The sequence below is a fragment of the Nylanderia fulva genome, unplaced genomic scaffold (assembly GCF_048542155.1).
Source record: "Nylanderia fulva isolate GAGA-0341 unplaced genomic scaffold, ASM4854215v1 Scaffold26, whole genome shotgun sequence".
NCBI classification, from domain to species: domain Eukaryota; kingdom Metazoa; phylum Arthropoda; class Insecta; order Hymenoptera; family Formicidae; genus Nylanderia; species Nylanderia fulva.
This window is the reverse complement of record NW_028190325.1, coordinates 2,825,370-2,846,420: the sequence shown is the minus strand read 5'-3', so window position 1 is coordinate 2,846,420 and position 21,051 is coordinate 2,825,370. Positions and strand designations below refer to the sequence as shown.

The 21,051-nt window shown below is 32.8% G+C and overlaps 1 protein-coding gene across 3 annotated transcripts in view; it reads left to right on the top strand.

Moving 5' to 3' along the window:
• The first annotated feature begins 7,277 nt into the window (after positions 1-7,277).
• LOC114942761 (uncharacterized) overlaps positions 7,278-21,051 on the top strand; it is a 116,039-nt gene continuing 102,265 nt past the window's right edge. The window contains exons 1-3 of one of the 3 annotated variants that reach the window (XM_085483666.1): positions 7,278-7,378; positions 9,340-9,617; positions 9,758-9,770. The gene's annotated coding sequence lies outside the window, so the exon portion shown is untranslated. The other 2 variants (XM_085483667.1, XM_029318199.2) reach the window with 2 other exon arrangements.

The following is a 21,051-nucleotide window of genomic DNA, read 5'->3' as shown; positions in this document are numbered from 1 at the left end:
AATTATAGTTATTCAGAATCAAGAGTTTTTGAGTAATTAACGCGTGTTTCAATCCGTCCTGTCCAACAATGTTCGCCTCGATATAATCCCTGATTTTGTTCAGATCTCGGATAGTTTAAAATGAGCTGTCTTTCTGTATTGTTGGTTTGTTATGTGTCATCCTTAATAACTGTTAATAAGTAGCAAAATTATCAAGAAGAACGATGATAGCGCCTACGGAACGGGTTAATTTCTCGCATATTAACGATGAAACTATCCGAGATCTGAACAAAATCAGGGATTATATCGAGGCGAACATTGTTGGACAGGACGGATTGAAACACGCGTTAATTACTCAAAAACTCTTGATTCTGAATAACTATAATTAAATTTCGATATTATGTGAATTGTAAGAATTTATATTTCAATAATTATACTGAAGAAGACCGCGTGCGGTCGAAACGTTTATAGAATGATTGTAATTTGCGTTAGTTTTAATATAATGACTGTAGTTTTATAATTTATACATGTAATAAATGGTAGTTGACTGAACATCTCGAATATTCAGCTCGATAAGTTGGCCTTATATTTATCACTTTGTTTTCAATATACGAGCGACAATTGTATTAATTTATTTTTAATATATTATTTTTTATAACCAATTTTTTAGAGTTTTGTATAAAAAATTTAATATTCAATATTTTTATTTATTTATTTATTCATTTTTTTTACACAAAATCACTCTTTCATTTGGAGTACCAATTACAGGATATCGCCCTGTATACACGGTAGAGCGCAATTAGCAATGCAGCGGCGACATGACGACGGTTTTATTTCGTTATTGTATTCTCATACCTGATTATTCCCGAAACACACTCCTTCGTTTCACCTTGCTTAAAAGTTTTAGCATGCAATCTGCGAATTCTATCCCGCTATCGGGAAAGTTCAGGCGCATACCATTCCATTCCGTCCACTTTTGTCTCAAACCACGGCTACATTTTGTATGAGAAGTACACTATGTATACGTTGAATAGCTCGCTTTAGGTCGAATTTAAGAATGTGAGCGTACTTCTTGCGGCGAATCCGTATTTGGCGTTATTTCCGCAATCGAAGCAAATATCTTTCGCATTTTCCCTGTCACAATCTCGACGTGAATATGTATTAATTAATCTTTTCAGGCCTCATATATCAAATATGATATATAAAAAATTTAACAAAATTAGAAGATTGATATTTTAGGATAGTTTTAGAAAGTAGAGGGATAGCTTTTTTCTTGAATAATATTTTTAAATTTGATTAAGTCGACTAACAAATTGAAGTTGTATGCACATGATTAGAGAAATTATCTAAAATATATTTATTTGTATATTTATGTATAAATGTACTATATTATAAATATAAAAATATATTTATGTAATTTTCACATAAACAAAGATTCGTACAACGAAAAAAATGAGAAAATCCTATCATGGATGTGTGTATGTAAAATAATTTTTATGAAAATTTTTATTATAATTTAAAATTTTTGACTCTGAAGAATAAAAATATGAAAGATTATTTATTTGAGAATTAACATGATTAAATTAATATATGTACATTTAGTATAAAATTAAAAAATTATTAAATGTTTTTCGTTAAATTAGACTATTAAATATCTAATTTAACGCCTTAAAATTTTCGATTTATTAAATATTTGTTAAAACGATAGAACTATTTGTGTGCAGTTTATGTTCTCATGCGGATATTAAATAGAGCTTATTATTCATGGAAAAATGCACACAACTAATTTTTTTCATGCAATCGAATAAATCATAATCGAAGTACTCACGAAGAGTAAAACGTATAATATATTGTAGGGAGGATATGTAATCCGGATATATATATTTGTGTGTATATGTGTGGCGGAGGAAAAACGAAATGTTCACTATATACAAAACAAATTGGAAAACGAGAACCATATGCAATAAAAATTGTTTTCGATTCTCTTAGATTCGTATATGAATTGGATTAGTATAAATCATACAAAAAATAGATTTATAATGATTCTTTACTAGAAACAAAATCTCAAAGAATTAAAAATGATCGCGTATATCATATTTTTATATATTTCTTAATAATTATTTTAATAATTTTCAATTTCACATTTGGAAGATATTTAATTTATATATATTTTTATTAATTATGGAGATGAGTAAATTTTGAGCTGTACCTTTTTGCAATCAATGATTTACATAATTTGCGGAAGAATTTATAAGATATATTTATATCTCAAATCTCGTTTCTATATATGTATATATTTTGTCTATTTTTGAAAAAATTTTGGAATTTATTTTTTAAATAAATTTTCCATAATATTTTTAGCGCATTACGTAAGGAAACTTTTTGATTGCATAGATTTAACCGACTAGTGTCAAGAGAGAGAAAAAGAGATCGCAGTTGTGAAATTGAAGATTCATTTATAAAATATAATATGATAAATTCTTTGTACAAAAAGGTTTCACTATTGGTTCGTATATTGAATATTGAATATCGATTTAACTTTGTACATATACCAACCTTGGCATTGAATTCTTCGAGTCTTCGTGTGCTCTTTCCACCGTATCTACCCTTTATTTTCCGGGATGCTTTTCATACCCGTCGTTTTTCTCCCTCTTTTCATGCGTTCCATTGTTAGACTAGACGCTTTGAAACTACTTTTCACCCTCGGGGATCTGTCTATTCGCGTAACCGAGTAATAACCTCGGGTATTTTGTTGTTGCCAAGCATCGAAGAGATTTTAATGTTATTTCGGCGAAAAGAAGATTGAAGCTTTTCATCTGAACATTGCAATTTTTTTATTGTCCTTATCCAGTAAATTGTATATCCATCTTTAATATCTTTGTAATTAATCTATAAATTATAGATATCTCTTTCTTTCTTTTTTTTATATATATAATATAAGGATTATTTGAAATTGAGTAGAGAATTTTCGCATTAAAGATTCTAAATTTTGGTCAAAAAATTCGTACAGAAAAAGTAGCTTCACGTTTTGTGACATTATAATTCGTATAATTATAGTTGTTACTGTTGCAAAGTATGACGTTATATGAGTAATATATAGGACTTAAACACATTGTACAAATTACATTTCTCGGGTGACTTTGCCACACCACAAGTCGCGGTTTCAAAGCGCTCTCGTCATACCGGAAAAGCTTTTTCCGCTTGCTTCCTTTACAGTCTTGCCATTCTGACAGCTTAAGTCCTTTCTTAGCCGAGTTCGCGTAACGCTAACGTACAACGAGATGTAATATTTATATCACCGGGAAAAATATTTTCGAGCCGGTGTACAATGTGCCGTTAGCTTATACTGGGTGATTCTAGAAACTGAGACGGGCTATAACTCTTTTCTTTTTAAAGTGAAGATAAAAAAAATGGTAGAGAAAAATTTTAGCACGGTTTAACGAGCTTTATCCTTTTACGATCCACTACTACTTCCGACGTCCTATTTTTTTTAAATTATGTGCAATGTTTTGTTTTCTTATAGTATATAATTCCTTCTCATATGCTACGTATAGGTATATGTAAAAGTATTTTAAAATATTTGACACAAACTGTGATACAATATTTCATACAAAAAATATTATTTTATTTTAAACAATTTGTTATTCCACGTTGCTATTTTCGTATCCGAATAACATGTGTCAATTCTCTTGCATTTGTATTTTCTGTTTCATATTTTCGTGCATTAACATTATTGCATAATGTTAGACGAGCTTTTCAGAATGTCCTCGACGAAATTATCAACCCGTCTTCCGGAATACGCGTCTACCGCGTCGGAGGTTACTTAATTTCACTCGCGATTCATAGGGGTGGGTTGATCCAATTATCGTGGTTCACCACGAGCAAGGTGGTTTCTATTCTCTCTGTAACTCTCTGTCTCCTGTCAAAAGAAAGAGAATTTTGGTGGTAATGGTACAGGTGCACGTAACGATTCTTAAAAAAAGCAAAACAATCAGTACCGAACGGAAGAGATGGATTAATCTAGAATGTTAAAATTGACAAACCGGCAAACAGATATTAATCCGTTTCAACGGATTTCAGTTATCATCCTAATGCTCAGTCGGGCTTAATTTATGTAGGAGAGATAGTGAGGAGGGGAGATTGCGAACATATGGATATTCCAACGAACAATTGAAATCTGACATTTAGATTTAAAATATGAACATACAATTTTTCATATATTAATATTAGAACAAATTCTAAAAAAAGACTTACAGAGTTTAGTACAGTTATATAGTTAAACAAATATTGTCGCGCGTGCAAGTAAATTTCATAAGTAAACATAACACATATAAATCATCAATGCAAAAGGTTTCCGGATGGAAACCTAGAAAACTAGAATCTATCTCAAAACTAGAATCATCACACATATAAATGTTTTTTTAGACAATAGATGCACGCAGATATTAAAATGGACAATCATACAGATATATCACTTACATGTTCCAAATATTTTCTTGCAAAATTACGCGATTAACAAAAATATTATTCTATTTTCCTTATTTTTTTATAAGAAATTATTTCTTAGCACTACACGATTTATTGAATGCTATATATGTGTGACACGATGTAGTAACTGTAGATAGTAATAACTGATTATATTAAATTTTGCGAGATGACTATACAAGCAACGTCAGTGATGTAACGAGAAGCGTAAAAACATTAACATTCCATCCTAATAGTCCTGATTTTGTCGCAAGTACCATCCGAGACATAATGCGAGTATGCGAGAGAGCCTATGTAAGGGTTGGCTCATGACTCGCTCCCGTATAAGGGTCTCTCTGCACCCTCTCGATCAATATTCTGTCCAGTGGCGTAGCAGACGGGTGACTATTTCTTTTCGTGTAACTACATTACGATTTTGTCGTTTGCTTTTAAAGATGTAATTTTATAATTATTTAGGGCATCATGAGCATGAAATAGCGTTTTATTTTAAAAAATTACGACTTAAAAATAATGGGATAATAGGAACGTTAATAGAAAATATATCAATAGACAAAATATTCACGTATATATGTTTCTGAATGTTATAAATAAATTTATAATAAAGTATTTTATCGCGAATTATTCTAAAATAACTTTTTCGATATTTTATATAAAGGCATATTGTGTGTATCATATTATTATTATAAGCATTAGTCAAAAAATTATCATATGAGAATAAAAATGCTATTTTAGATAATATATCAAGCTTTAGTATTTATATTAATATATCAAGTTTTAATATTTATTTAATAACAATTAAATTAATATTTATATTTAATTTTAGATTATATAATATCAATTTTTTACTATATTAAAATATGTAAAAAATTAAGCAGTTCTGCTTTAATGTTTTCAATTCTAATTTACGTGAATATTTGTAAATACAACAAAAAAGCATTATCAAATAGATCCATAATAAAAGTGGTACTTATTAAAAATATACCAAAGTAGCAATATTTAAATATATCTCTGTATTTCTTAAGAATTTTCAATGAAAAGTGGAAACTTATTAAATTTTTGAAAAATTTATAGTATTTTTATTCGACATGATTTGAGTGAATTTCGATATTTCGATCGAAATTACATTTGTACAAACCACTGGTCGTTGAGCAAATTTGCTGCTGCCAGTCGGAATATTTAATTGGAGAACTGTCATGCAGTGTAACTGTCAATGGGAAAATTTCTCCCAATAACGCGATTAAATTTCGCGGACAATTGCCGTGACGCAAATTGGTGCACGACATATGGCTAAACAAGGATTCTTGATAATTACAATCCACCATACATTACCAAGCACGTATCTACACACGTTACACTCTCGTAAATGTAACAGTCACGATTAAAGCACTATATCATTCTAATTTTAATAAAATTTGCGTAACAACTATTATTACGACGCGTATAATATATATCTTTCAAATTATCTGGATAATTTCTAGTCAAATAATTTTATTGTGTAATATGAATCAGATTCTGTGTTTAAATATTATGAATAATATAATAAATAAATATATATATATATATATATATATGCATACTTTATACATATATAACATAATATAACATTATTTCGTTCTAGAAAATATTTTTTAACGCAATTTTTTTTTAATTTTATTGTACGAGAGGTTTTCAGAATGTGCAGCTGATATCTATATGAAACATATATATCTCACATAATAAAAATAAAAAATAGCGATTTGAATGAAGTTTGCTTTTGATCCTGTATATTGATTTAGTGCCCGAGAATTTCGTTGTATAAACACTTTTGAAATAACAATTGTAAAATAAATTAAATCTAAAATTGATGATATGCATTTATTCATTTATCAAAAATTTGCGTGTAAATAGCGCAGATGTACATGAAGAAATATAACAAAAATTTAATTATTATTTCAGCAACGTCAATAATCAATACTCTGTAACGTCTTTGTACCAATACTAACATCTTTGGAGGGGTGCACATATTATAATGTATTTATAGTATTCGCATAGTATACCTCTCGTTTTCTATAGAGGGGTTACCGTAGTAAATACTAGTCTCGACTTTTATTCAGATCCTCAGTCAAAGAGGGCTTGGCACTTTGTATAGCAAGTGCTGTATAGTAACATACAAATCCTTGTGTTGGGTTGATCATTGTTGTTTGGATTTATTCTGAAATAACAAGTTAAAAATTATTTTTTTGTATATTTTTTATTAATTATTTTTATTTATAGAGATAGTTTGTTGGAAAATTTCTATATCATTATTTATTGTTTACTTTTGTATTCGTGTAATACGTGCAAGTATTCATCTTGTGTGTAACGTAATTCATAAAAAATAATAATCAATATATCTCTTATTGTTAGTAAAATATCTAAATAGCGATGCGCGATAATGAAATTAAAATTTATTTTTATACACTTTTTTGAATTTTTTCTTCTGTCTATACAATTATTTTAATTAACAAAATAGAGTTTATTTCAATAAGAGCTTCTCAACAGGCAATAGAAATCAACACACATACATATACACACATACGTAATTACTATGCATTTGATTTCAAAGGTATGCGTATAAACTGCGAATATTTTTTTTTTATCTTTTTACAAACAATTATACTCAAATATCGCCGATAGCAAATTTCATGTTATTTTTTATGGATAAAATTAGTTGCTTTAAAAAAATATCATGTGGAACTAAAAATAATTTATTTTAAAAAACCATGTCATATATGTAAATAGCTATTACTAATGTCCGTGTTTTCAATTTGTTACAGTGCTTTTATCATTGGACCATTCGATGAATTTGGTATTTGGATTCCTCCGAATATTTCATCGCTTCCATGCAGTTACATTGCTGGAAGAGTAAGCAGATTAGATACATCGTGAAATAAAGGTAAAATTAGATTAATAAAGATATTCCATATATTATTTTTTTACGATTAATCAATTCAATCGATTTTTTTTGAATTATTATACAAATATTTTTGCAAGAAAAGAAATTTCCATATATTATATAGTCTCCGATTTATACTTTAAATTGTTGCGCAACAAATATTAATTGAAAGAAGCTTTTCCTCTAAAGAAAAGTTCTCTACTTTTACCTTACATTTAATTGTTTATAAATTAAAAAATAGAAATTTGCCGATATATTTTTAATAAAAATCATTTTTAAATGAATCGAATAATAAATACCGCAAATATAATAACTGGAAAAAGTTTGATGAATCCTGGCGATTCATAAAAGCGATCGATATTGTTTACCGGAACATGTTGATGTTTATTTCGCTGTAATATTTTGCGCTTACTTGAACTGATTTCGGTCCATGCCCTTTACCGGGAGCTTCCATGGAAGACGGTAGCGCGGTAACGACTTTATTAGGGTTATCGACGTGCGCACGTGCCTCACCCTCTGACATTTTAACTCTTGACATGTTCGTTATGGAAAGTGGGCCGCGCCAGTGGCGAACGCGGCGCAGCTAATTGCTAATTATCTTACGGTTTTAATCAATCAGTCCCCCGTACGACACATTGTGCAGTCGTGGCAGATGTTGCGCAACCGGTACAGTCCCTTTGCCGTAATCAAGTCCAGATCGTTCGTATAATTGGTCGGTTACGTGATCCCATAGTTACACACCCGCGTCGGTTACCTACTCTTGTCACAGGCTCGTTACAGTATTACGTGAACTTCATTATTCCGCGTTCGTTGTAATTCAGCGGATACAAGGATAGGAATCTGTGCGCGCGAAATCGATGCGAGAAAGCGGTTTCGTTGTAGACGTTGCACCTCTCTTCCTCTCTCTCTCTCTTTCTCTCGGCGACGAAATTGCAACCTGGCGTCCTGGAAGATATATTTCACGCCTTGTTGCGAGTAAGTGGCTTCTTCCACGCAGGATTAATGCCGTAAGGCGCGCTACGTTATGCACAACGCATAATACTCGCTCTGCTAATTTATTTTTCACAAAATATTACTGGAGACGCGCGCGCATAAAGTAGAACATATTATATCATTCGGAGAAAATAAACATCCAGGAGGGATGCTGCAAATAAATTGTAAAAATATCTGTTATTGTTATTTTTTAAGTGCCTTTGGCGTTGTTTAAACCTTGCTTTCCGAAGAAGAACATTTAATTAATTATATATATAGTGAATCTTATGCAATCGAATGAGATATTTTTTACCTTCCGCGAATTATGCAAACTTCACAATCTGGATCGACACTAATTAATTAAATTTTGTGAACTATGATTGTTTGCTTCGTGCAATTCTCACACAACTAAAATACAGTGTAAAAAATATTTAAATGATGTTTGAAACAGAACAGATATTTGTTTTTTAAATATCTTCCTCTGATTGAATATTTATGTTATCTGAAAGTATTTAATAAACGATTGTCGGAAGGATATAAAAAAGTTCATCGTATAGGAATAAATTCTTGAATTCGTAAATAAGATGACGCTTATAAATCTATTACTTTCTTCGATTTAAAGGTTTGGAGTGTGTGTGTGAAGCTGGTGTCTTTCGTGGAAACTCGTGAATAATTAAGAGTTCTGGCTTTACTTTCAATAGTTCTAGAGTTCTTGGCTTCAATAATTCTGGTCATTAAAATAACTAGAATGCCTTGGAACAAACTGAGACACCAACTTCACGCAGCATCTTATTTTGTTCTATGGCATTTTCCTTATCAGTAATTATCAGAAGTTTTAAAAAAATTAATAATTTTACAAATAGTTCTAAAAGTTCTGCCTTCTAAAAGCAAAAAAATATTAATTATAAGATAAAATCAAAATAATCGGATATACAGATATTAAAATACGATCACTCTAATATATGTATGTATTTTATTTGTTATCACAGGTCAATCTCGCGCGCAGCTTGTCAGCAACAATACCTGTACCGAATAAATTGTTTTACTTCGTGTTTTCGATTATAGTTTTCTCATTGTGCAATGTACGCTAAATGCGCGTCGGGAGTGTCGTGTAAAGTTTTGCGCGTCGGGAGTACCGTGTAAAGTGTCGGGCGGTCGTAATTATTCGTGTTTTCGCGAGTGCCGCGAGTGCCGCGAGTGCTATGAAGGACCAAGAGAGGAGGAGGAGGCTCGGGGAGGCATCGGGCGACATCGGGGCAACTGTGAGGTAAGCAAAATAAAAACATTTTTTTCTAAACTGCATTGTTTATGAAATATTCCGACCGTTTCTAGACTTTCAAAACACCTTGTACACATACACACATGTACCATATATATGTACATAATTTGAATATATTTTATTTTCAGATCAATCTGCTGTGTAGGTACAATTCCGTTATTGCACGTATCGGTGAGTGAGAAATGGTTTATTTTATAATATTTCATGGTTTATTTTATAATATTTCTATAGTGGTAATGCAAGCTTGGGAGATATCTAAAAATTTAAAGCATTTGACCTATATCACGTAATAATTTTTTATTGAAATATTCGTGTTAATTATTGAGCAATATATTTTAAAAGAAGTTTGATTTAAACAATTTATTTAATTCTAAAAATTTAATTTGAAAAATAAGTGCTTGACCATACTTTATAATATTTCTATAATGGTAATGGAAGCTTTGGAAGATATGCATTTAAAAATTTAAAGCACTTGACCCATATCACGTAATAATTTTTCAATGAAATATTCGTGTTAATTATCGAGCTGCGGATATATTTTACAAGAAATTTGATTTGAACAATTAATTTAATTCTGAAAATTTAATTTTACACTATATATTAACGATAAAAAATCTCAACATGAGTGTTGGGAAAAATATATAAGGGTAACAGACATATCGGGTGTTCGCGATCCATTTTAGTTAAAAAGTTATATATTGATTTAAGTTCTTAAACCGTTATACAACCACAGGAGTTGTTAATTAACCTACATTTTTTCTACACTTGATTGAGTTATACGATAATCAGGTATTCAGCAGCAATTATGTTATAATCTTCTAGCCCGCTTTCGACGCTGCAAAAAGAACAGGAAATTACTCTCCTGTATTTCATGCGCGTCGATGAGAGCGGGAAACAAGAGAGTGAAGGAGATAATTTACATCCTGAGATTCTTAGCACATCGAGAACGGAAAGAATTCGCAAGCGAACGAAAAGTGAGCCTTGCAAGATTATTGTTAGAAGCTATAGTCAGCGGTAGATTATTTACCGGGTTAGGCGTACATAATAATTTCACGTATATAATTATGCCAATTATATTAATTAATTTAATAAAAAAAATAAAAGTTACAATGGTAGTTTTAAAATATCTTGTATAAATACAGACGTGAATCTAAAGAGACTTGTGAGGAAGAATATATATATGAAGATATAAGCAATATTATTATAACACAGATTTGCGAATCAGACAGATCAATTTACTTTGTTCGGTGGTAATCAATTGTATGCTAATTATAATTGATCAATCATGATGCTATCGAATAATGCAGCATTTAATTATCTTATCAATATTCGTATATTACCAGTCTCAATCGCATCATTTTAGTGAGCGTATTATCGTAAAATTTGGCTTCCGCAAATATAAATTGCTTGCATCTGTTAAAGTTGATACGCAAATCTGTCGATATGTTAATTACACAATTTACATTCGATCTTTACCTGTATCTCCCGTCGAGGATCTTAAAAACAATTCGATCCGTCGTTGATGTTTGCGCATTTAATACACGTTTCTCTTCTCACGTGTCAAATCGCGAGAGTGAGAAAGAGTTCTCGCTAATTACCGCGCGTGTATCAGTCCCGCGTTGCAAATTATTTTCATTGTTACACGTGCGTGGGGACCGCAAATATATTTTTGCAAAATAAGCGAGAATGTTGGTTAAACAAAGGCTCGCGCGGTCTATTGTTCGCGATTGCGTCGGCTTTACGGCTTGATTTTGCGCATACTGCTCTTCGACGTGTGTCCCGGGACTCGGTCGCTTGTTATTTTTTTCTGGCCCAATGAATATTCGAATATATCTCCGGGCGCGCGAGAGAGGGTTTGTTTCTCGCCGCAAAAGTGGGATACCCTGTGCGGGGCGGCTATAGGTCGAGAGTGGAATAACCCGTTGGTGGCGAGTTATTTCGTCGACGGGGCGTCTAGACGCCGCGGCGCCTGTTTTCAAGCATCAAATGCTTGCGGAAGTGCGGTCGATGCTTCTAGCTTTCTTGTGCCCCGAGCTTTTGCCGCAGAAATTTTGCCCGCGTCACGCCGTTCGTCGATTTGCGTTGCTCTGCCGCTCACAATTTCTCACTCAGACGGAAAACAGAGTTTTGCCGCGGAAAATTTGGACCGGACAAAAAATAATACGGAAAAATATCACGAACGTGCGTGATAGAGACAAAGATGTCTTTTAATTAAAAGAATTGTATTAGATAAATATTTATTAGATTTCTGGGGTGAGCGTAGTGGGATACTCGTATTAATTAGAAAGCACCAAGTTCTTTTAACATTAAAGCTCTGATGAAATATTACTAATCTTGTTTAGGCGCGATAATGAAGGGAAGAGAAAGTTATCGCGTTATAGCGTAATATCAATTCATTAGCGGAATGCCTCTGCTTACACGTGTGATAAAGAACGACCAGGCATCCGAGATCCGCGTGTCTCGTTTTCTTCACATTTCAACATTTTTTGCCATTATCTTTTATCTTGCAGAATTTCATTTCGCCCGATTAAATCGACGAAAAAACCGTCGTACGTGACGCTCACGGAATAAGGAGAGAACGGACAATTTTTTTTAATCAGACGATGGTTCTCGCGGATCGCGACTATAAGTGCAGCGCACTCTAAGAGGTCGCCCATATCTACGGATCGATTTTAATCTCTGTAAGAGACTCGAGGGAAACACGCTTATATTCAGATTGGAATTGTTACGTCGCGTTGCACGTGCTGCAGTTGAAATGCATTTAATGGGCGACGGGCGCTGCGCTTGAAGCTTGAAGGCAGGGGCCGGTTATAACCGAAGTCAAATGTTTTATACTACCATCACCTTCTCGGCGTGCGTGCGCGCGATCGATCAGACCCGGTTTATGACAGCCACGGATCGCCACGGATAATAACTCCGAGTACCTGAGGGCACCTCATAAGTCGCGCGTTATAAAGCATTTCGAGCATAAAAGTTTCCGCGCGCGACGCTAAATAAACTCGGATAAGATGACGTTATCTCAAATATGAATACGAATCAAATCAAAGAAGTGTGAGAGAAAAGGGAGAAGAGAGACAGAAAAAGGGATGAAAATAAAGAGAATAAATTAAATAATTTCTCTGATTAAATATTTACCAGGATCAAAAATATTTTTAAAAATATGTTGGATTAATTTTACTATGTGCATATATTAATATTTTTCATTGTGGTAAATATTAATCAGAGAAATTCTTATAAAATTCTTCTTATACCATATTATCCCACAATTACCAGGATTTTCGGAGTAAATTCTAAGAGAAAATTCACTGCGGGTAGATATTATTATTATCATCACTGTTGTCTTTTTTTCTCTCGCTCTTTCATAAAAAAAATCCCGACTGTCGTGAATTCATAAGCGTCTAAATCGTCTGGCAGCTTAACTGCATCATTTGAAGTTTGCTCGTCCTAAACGCACGTAAAATTCCGCGAAAACGCGGCGTCAAAGTAAAACGATCCTCGAGAAGAATGTCGCACAGATTAAAGAACATAAAACTTGGTCGAGGTGTGTAATAAAGCACCTCCTATTCTTTTTTTTATCCGGAAAGCTCGTCTTACGTCTAACGGGCAGTTTCGCGCCACCGTTGCTGCTCACCGACGTCTCGTTTCTCTCGCCGGCGCTTGAATTACGGCGAGTTTTCCGCCTTACTGTCTATTTACTGCGTGCTCGCGTGCCACAGGTAATACCGTCGGTCGACCATCAGGAAAAACCGCGTGGAAAAAAGGCGCTCGCGCGCAATGAATTCTCGGATACTTTCAGCAGTATTTATGGTGTCCGCCCCGCACAATTTATTTAATTACCGCGCGAGAACCCCATGGCACTGCTTTATTAGAGTTTATTCCAATTTTCGCACCTCGCGTAAGCGAAACCGCAATACCGATATCAATTGGTCATAGTCATATAGTTTCGCAATATAGAATCAACACTGTTATTGGAATTTTTGACGCTATGTAGCCCAATTGCGGTTTAATTAGAGTTAGAGTAAACAAAACTCTTTTTTTTTCATTGCGTAAACATTTGCACGGTGAATTTTATTTCAACGATGATTTTTATGAGACAATATAAAAGTGACATTTTATTTATATTGCTCCAACTGACCATCGAAGTTGATCATTTATATTGTATAGCTATGTTTCGATAATGGTTGCGTCAAATATAAGCGCCATTGAACAATACTGATGAAGGAACATATATTTAGCTATCTTACTTTGATCGATAATGCGGTTCTATTTTTTACCAAAGTCTTCTTTATCTCTTCGGATCAAATCATTAAATTGTATAGGCTTTTATCTCTTTTTTATTTGGGTAACGTAAAGTGCAACATGAGTCTTCACTATGTTAGCCGATATCATGAAAAAATATCCTAGAAAATATTCGGGTAGTGACTGTATATTTATGATTTATAATATCCCATTATTTATGATTTATAATATCACGATTTTGAGTGACATTGTATATATATAAAATGCACAGCAATACATTTATATATATATATATATATATATATATATATATAAGCCTATAGGCTCAGATTAAAAGACATAGAAGCTGTAAATGCTTCTATTCATTTTACTCGAAACAAAAGTTTATATGGACGTGACATTAAAACATAAAACGTCATTGTCATCTGAAACGGAAGTTTGTGGAAGATTGTTCTCTGAAGGGGACAAATGGCATCGTCAACGGCACGATATTTAACTGGATGTAGTTTCGCAATGTAGGAGTTCACGTTTGACCTTAACGTCCACGCACATTTCAATCGGGAAAACGTCAATGGGTTATTTATTATATACTGTTATACGTGCAGGCAAATTTAAATAAATTGATATGTATATACATGTCGTAAAATTATTGAAAATTAAGTATTTCTCTCAAAAATCAGACGGTCAGTTGAAATAAATTTATTTTTACAAGTCCAAGTTTCACAAGAAATAATTTGTCATTAATTTTTGGGATATTAATGATGATCAATTTTATTTTTATTTTGAATATATGTATATATAACTTTAAATTAAACATAATTTTTATTTTAATTAAAACCCTCGTGTATGCATATTTATCAATTTAAAAATATGCCAATGTTTTTATACGCCAATCATTCTTATTATTGCACTTGTCAACATAACTTGATGATAACGATGATAATGCAGATAATACGACGATAAGTAACGTATAGCATGCAACAAGATTTTTGCTCTCGAGAACTGACAGTAACAGAATCCCTCGGATTAGAACTCGAGCTGAAAAGAAAATACTGGAGGTTTTGTCATTCGAGCAACGTGACAGAAAGAAAAGAAACTCAAAAGTACGCACTTGTATACTCGACACCTCGAATATTTGTACTATATATAAGCTTTTACAGATTTAATTAATTTATTAATGAACACATTTGTCATGCCTATTAAATATTTATGTATTTGGACTCTATAATTTTTTTATGCAACACAAATAAGTATCGTATAGGATTAAAAATCACAACTTTAATCTCATATCTCGATCTTGATTTTATATAATTGTATACAATTATAGATTTATTTATAATAGTGAATAGCGTTAACATTTGTCAAAAGTAATAAAGTTATGATATATCAAGAGTTTTAAATTTAATAAAAATCAAAATAATCTTTTTATATTGGTTTGTTTGATATGGAATATGTTTATATATTATTTAATCTCACGTTCGAAACAGTATATGTATATATATATATGAATGTTAATTATCAATTATTATTCACATAAATCTATTTTCACAATGTCTTTTTCCTATATAACTATCATTGAATATCTATAGGCAAGACATATTTTTTTTAATATTGAAATCTGGAAAAGAAAGCCTTATGTACCTACATAATATCATAATAGTAGAAATACAAAATTGAAAATTATTCGATATCTATCGCATTTTATTGTGTATTAATTTGATCGTATCTTAGCATTCTTTATTTACAAAAGATTTCACGAAAATGTTGGCATTTAGGGTGCGAGTATGAGGAGGCTGGTTGTTTTCGCGGATTCCATGAAACCAAAAACGGGCTAAGAGCTCTTGTCGTAAAGACGACAGCAAGCCGAGAATATCACGTGCGAAGCTAACATGTCCTCGGGGAACCGAGGGCGTGTATTCTTTCTCCTGTATATACAGCCGACATATATATATATATATATATATATATATATATATAGATATATATACACACACATATGTATGTATATATATTACATATGCACGCTTGTAAGCTCTTGTGAGCAGCTTCCGTCGAATTCTTCCCTCCCCGTAAAATGCCAGCATATTTGTAGATATAAGACGCTGCTTTAACCCTTTTGAAAGCTTGAAATCTTCCTCTGAAAGCAGGGAGAGACATTTTAAGCGCGATTAAATTAATATCTCGAGATGCATAATTTTAGACAGAAAATTTGAAGCAAAGATTGTAGAGTTTCGAGAAACATGCTTAATGATTCTGACATTTTGGTTATAAATATGTATTTTTGAGAAATATTAATGACGACTAATCTGTTAAATAAAAATGTTTTTTCTTCATTAAAATTGTAGCATAAATAGAGAGATATGTATATACAACATAAGCGTATAGAATATATCTATATACATTCCAAACATGTGTGCTTTCGTAACGTAATATTACAAATGCCAGCCGTGAAAATGTCTGTGTATGTATACCATGTATTATATTTATACATTATATAGAAAGTTGTCGTGTATACATATATTATACTTAGGAGAAACTAGGGTAAAACTGGGGTAAGCGGATCAAAGTCGGATATTCGCTTATTTCGCGCCAGGTACGAGAAGCCCAATGAAAACATCGGATAAAATTGAGTAGCTAATCCGGAACGTATTTTTGACAAAACGTTACACACGTAAAATATTTCACATGGATCTTTTATTTAAAAAATGTGTGAAGATTTAATTGAACTTTTTTATTAATTTAATCTTAAAGTCCTGAATCTTTTTTCTTCGTGAGAAATTTTTCTCGAAGAGGGAATTGATAGTTTATCAAAAATTTAATGTTATCAAAAATTGAGATATTTATTATGTTATTAAAAATTGAGAAATGTGTTTTCACGGTTGTGTAGAAGAGTTTAACGCTTTTGAGATCATATTGGTTAAGTCTTTTGCGTTGAAAACTTTGACTCTGGCGACTTAAAGTTGTTTGAGATTCGAATTTATTTACTTCCGCGTAATCACTGTTTATGTAGAGTAAACGACGATCTCATCTCAACGTTAAAGGAAGCGTATGATGGTGGTCTCCATTCCGACGGAGATCGAATGTAACCTGATTCGAGTGATTCCGACCCTCTATCAGAGTAACGAAGCTTTTTCGATTCCGTTCACATCTTCGCCGTGCCCGAGGAGAGTATCCCGTGCTGTTGCGCGTTTAGTACAACATTTCAGTTTGAACGTATACTGAATTTTCGATATATACTGGAAAAGTGCCGGTGACGAACAATGCATACTTCTCGTCACTCGAAAATTATATTGCCGGCGGGAAGTCAAGTATTTCCCGAAACGTAAAGCTTCAGATATCAATTGTACAGCCATTTCCATATTCATCGGGGAATAATCGAGTCACAAATATTTCACTCTATGTATACATAGAACGTTTGAATGCCACCAGAAATGACGTTCCATAACGTATAACAAGATCGTTTCCGTGCTCTCGTTTCAGATTTTCTTTCATCATCTCTCTCGCTTTTTGTCTCTTCTCTCCTGCTAGTCGCTGCGTCATTAAATCTGCGACGCGTCGACTTCCAGCACTTTCAAGCTATTTGAGAGTTCGCGTATTGTGCATTCCGCCCTGCGTGCAGATATGCATGCAGAATTATATCCCGAGCTTGCTACCCGACCTCTCTCTCTCCACGAGTCCCTTTTCAACCCCTCTTTGTGCACCTTAGGATGAATGAATGGGCTTAGCAACTACCGAGAGCAAAAGGCGCATCGCGATGCTTACTCGAGATCGAACGAAATTTGTTACGCGGTAAACATTTCAGAACAGTTTTTATTAATCCCTCATCTCATCTTATTTGATTTATTATTACTAATAAAATATAATGTCACTATTTTTTATTAGAAGAAAATATAAAATTTTATGATTCTCTGAGGTTCCCTGAGAAAATGTATAACAAAGTGCATAAGAATATTAAGTAATAATTAATAAAAATTTTCTTCATTGCAAATGCATTGTATTGTAACTGCATTGCAGATTCGCGGACTGATTGCAAGAAATGTTGATGCAGGTGTTAGCTGTTGATCTAACACTTGTTTTTAATCAATATATTCTGTATTCTTAACATCGTAATGTCTAGTCGGAAAGAACACCTGTTTCCAAGCTTTAATCAATATCTTTACGTTTTATTTCAATCGTACGTAATAATAGAAAATAGAAATAATAATACAACGTTAATAAATAATATCAAAATAAGACATTTTCCTGAAATGTGCAGAACACAATTTTTTTGATACATGTTTAACGTTAAGATAATTAACGTGCAAATGTTGTCCAGAATTGCAAAACGTGAAGAAAAACAGTGACATTATACTTATATCCTTATCATTCCGGTTTCTTCATTTTTATTTCGTAATTATATCGATATTATATAAATTTAAAACGGCGACACTATGCAATTTACATTTCCTGGGCATTGCATTAAACAGTTTCCGCGTTTCAATGCCGCGCGAGGCGACCGTCCCTTTCACGTGGAAATTTTTTTTTATCCAGATGCACGCGGATACAGAGCTGATGCCGTAATGAAAAATAGAGTAAAAAAACGGAAAAAAGAGAATCAACGCGGTCAGCAGGCACTCGTTTTCATGCCATTCATTCGGTAAAAAGGAGGGATAAGTTAGACGCGTGCGTTGTTGTTTGTCACATTTATCATTTGTACGCCGCGCATCATGTTTCAACAATTCGCAAAACTGCATTGTTGATCCCGATGCAAATACATACATACCATACGACATGGCCGTTCGGGCCGGCCACGCATAAATAAGCGTCGAGAGGCTATTCCTAGATATACGGGAACTCGGTACAGAGTGCATGCACAGTTGCGGCAATGCATATCAAGCGCTTTGAATTTTTAGTGTCATATAAAGCTACGCTTTAAATGGAACGATGTGTCGTAAAAATAACGGGAAGAAATCTTCTAAAAATGCCATATGGCACTTTTAGGGCTATCAAACCGTGAATCAAATTGATTTTGATGATTCTTTAACCGTTTTACACATAGTCTTATATTTATGCATACCGTGTATTAGTTTATATGCAACAAAATTATATAGCAAAAGTGTATTTATATTATTATATTTCTTTTTTTATAATACTGGGTTAATATATTTGTTGAATTATTTTTTATGCATTTTATAGAATAAGAGAGCCTTTTCTGAATTTTAATTATACTTTAACTAAAGACAATTTTTTGACGATTATGATTGTTCTTTTAATAAAATTACACCTATGATACAATTATATACTTTCTTTAAATCCAACAATTCAAATTATAGTTCGTTTATTTCTAAATAATTTAGAAAAATAATAATCAGATTAGTAGTTTTGAAGAAAAATATAAAAATATGATTTGATAGGAAAATATTTGAAAGATTTTGATATTATTCTTATATATGCACTTATTCAATATTCTTTTTAAATATTTATTAAATATACTGAAAATTCATTTTACATAACTTGAAATGTTGAGGAAATCAGTCTTCTTGTAAAACATAAGAAAAATTATGTCGCAATAATTTTCAAGTGCGCGATGCACCTTAAGACACGTGCATCGCGAAAATAAAACTATTGCGAATGATTTCGCTTTCCGGACTTTAACCTCGTTGCACCTCTGATTGACCTCCTCGGTCAGTCGTGTGAACGTGTCCCATCAGTGAAATTGTAATACCTCTCGACGCCACCGAGGGATTCGAAATGTTTCAAGCGGGAGCTTAAAGCACACACACATATGTACACTTATGTCACGGCACATACACGTGCATTTACGTCTGGATGTAGCGATACACATACGTAACTCTGTCGATGTTACCATCGACACCTTTACGAGCACTATGTGTGTTCGTTCCAGCAGCATGGGGTGTTCATCGTCGTCATGGGCGTCCGCAGAAAGGGGCAAAAGAGGGCATTTGCCCCCTCCTAGGAATCAGTAAAAAATTAAGCATTTACTCTTCTTGCGAATAAACACTGGAATTTATCTGCAATTTTATTTAATATCCCTAATAGCATAGCACAATATATATCCGAAAGATATTCAAAGGATATCCAGAGGACATTCGAACATCCTCAGGATGTTCTCTGAACGTCTTCGGGATACGTGTGCTGTTAGGGATAAAAATATTAAAATAAAATAATAAAATATTAAAATAAAAAAATTATTAAAAAATTGAATTTAAAAAATTATGGAAGAATAATATAATAGGAAACAAAAAAATTAAATTATGCCCCTCCCTGGAGAAAATTCCTGCGGACGCCCATGATCGTCGTACATATACGGTACACACGTACGAGACTTACACAACGACACGAAGGTCCGAGCTGGATACTCACACAGGGCCATTTGATTGGGTGTATCGAGGATAAGGTGATAACGATAACGGTTATCGTTATAGCCTATTCAGTATCTTTGACTACGAAGTGTTAAAGTATTCCGAGCGGTCGGGATCGTTATTGCACCGAAGCAGAAGCTGTTTCTTCTTCTAACACGCGTTAGAATTCGTGATTGTACGAATATTCGCCACATACGGCATTCCCGCGAAGTCTTTTTTATATTTATACGATCGCCATCGTCAATTTTAAATCTTACATATTCGATGAATCGAATATTTCTTTGGAACTCGTGTTATATAAATGAGAATATCGGCAAAGAGGTTCGATATATTTCGCTGATGAATAACATAAATAATTTCAATTTTTTTCTTTATTCTTTCTCACTCTTTTTGTTTTATTCTACTTAGAACAGAAGTTGATTTTAAAGCTTTAAAATTGTATGCTCAAGCGTGGTTCATATATAATTCTCGTGTGAAAACTCGCGTTCAAAAAGTTCAGTATATTTCATAAAACAAAAGTCCTCGACAGAGCGATATAAACTGACAATTCTGGCTTCGTACTTCAGGTTGAGAAGTCGCGTCTCATCCCTTCGCGATTTAGTTGGCTTCACAAAGCCCGCCGTGACGGGATTTTCCTCGTATTACGAAGTACAGGTTTATTCAAGCTAGTTAAGTGATTAAACCGACGAATCCTTTGACCCATGCTTAATTTGAATTCTTACGGTACTTTATGCCGATCTCGTAATCATGACTTACAATTAGACTTCATTTTTCACGCATTCAATTTTTATTTTTATCTTTTGTGATTATTTTTTTAGAGA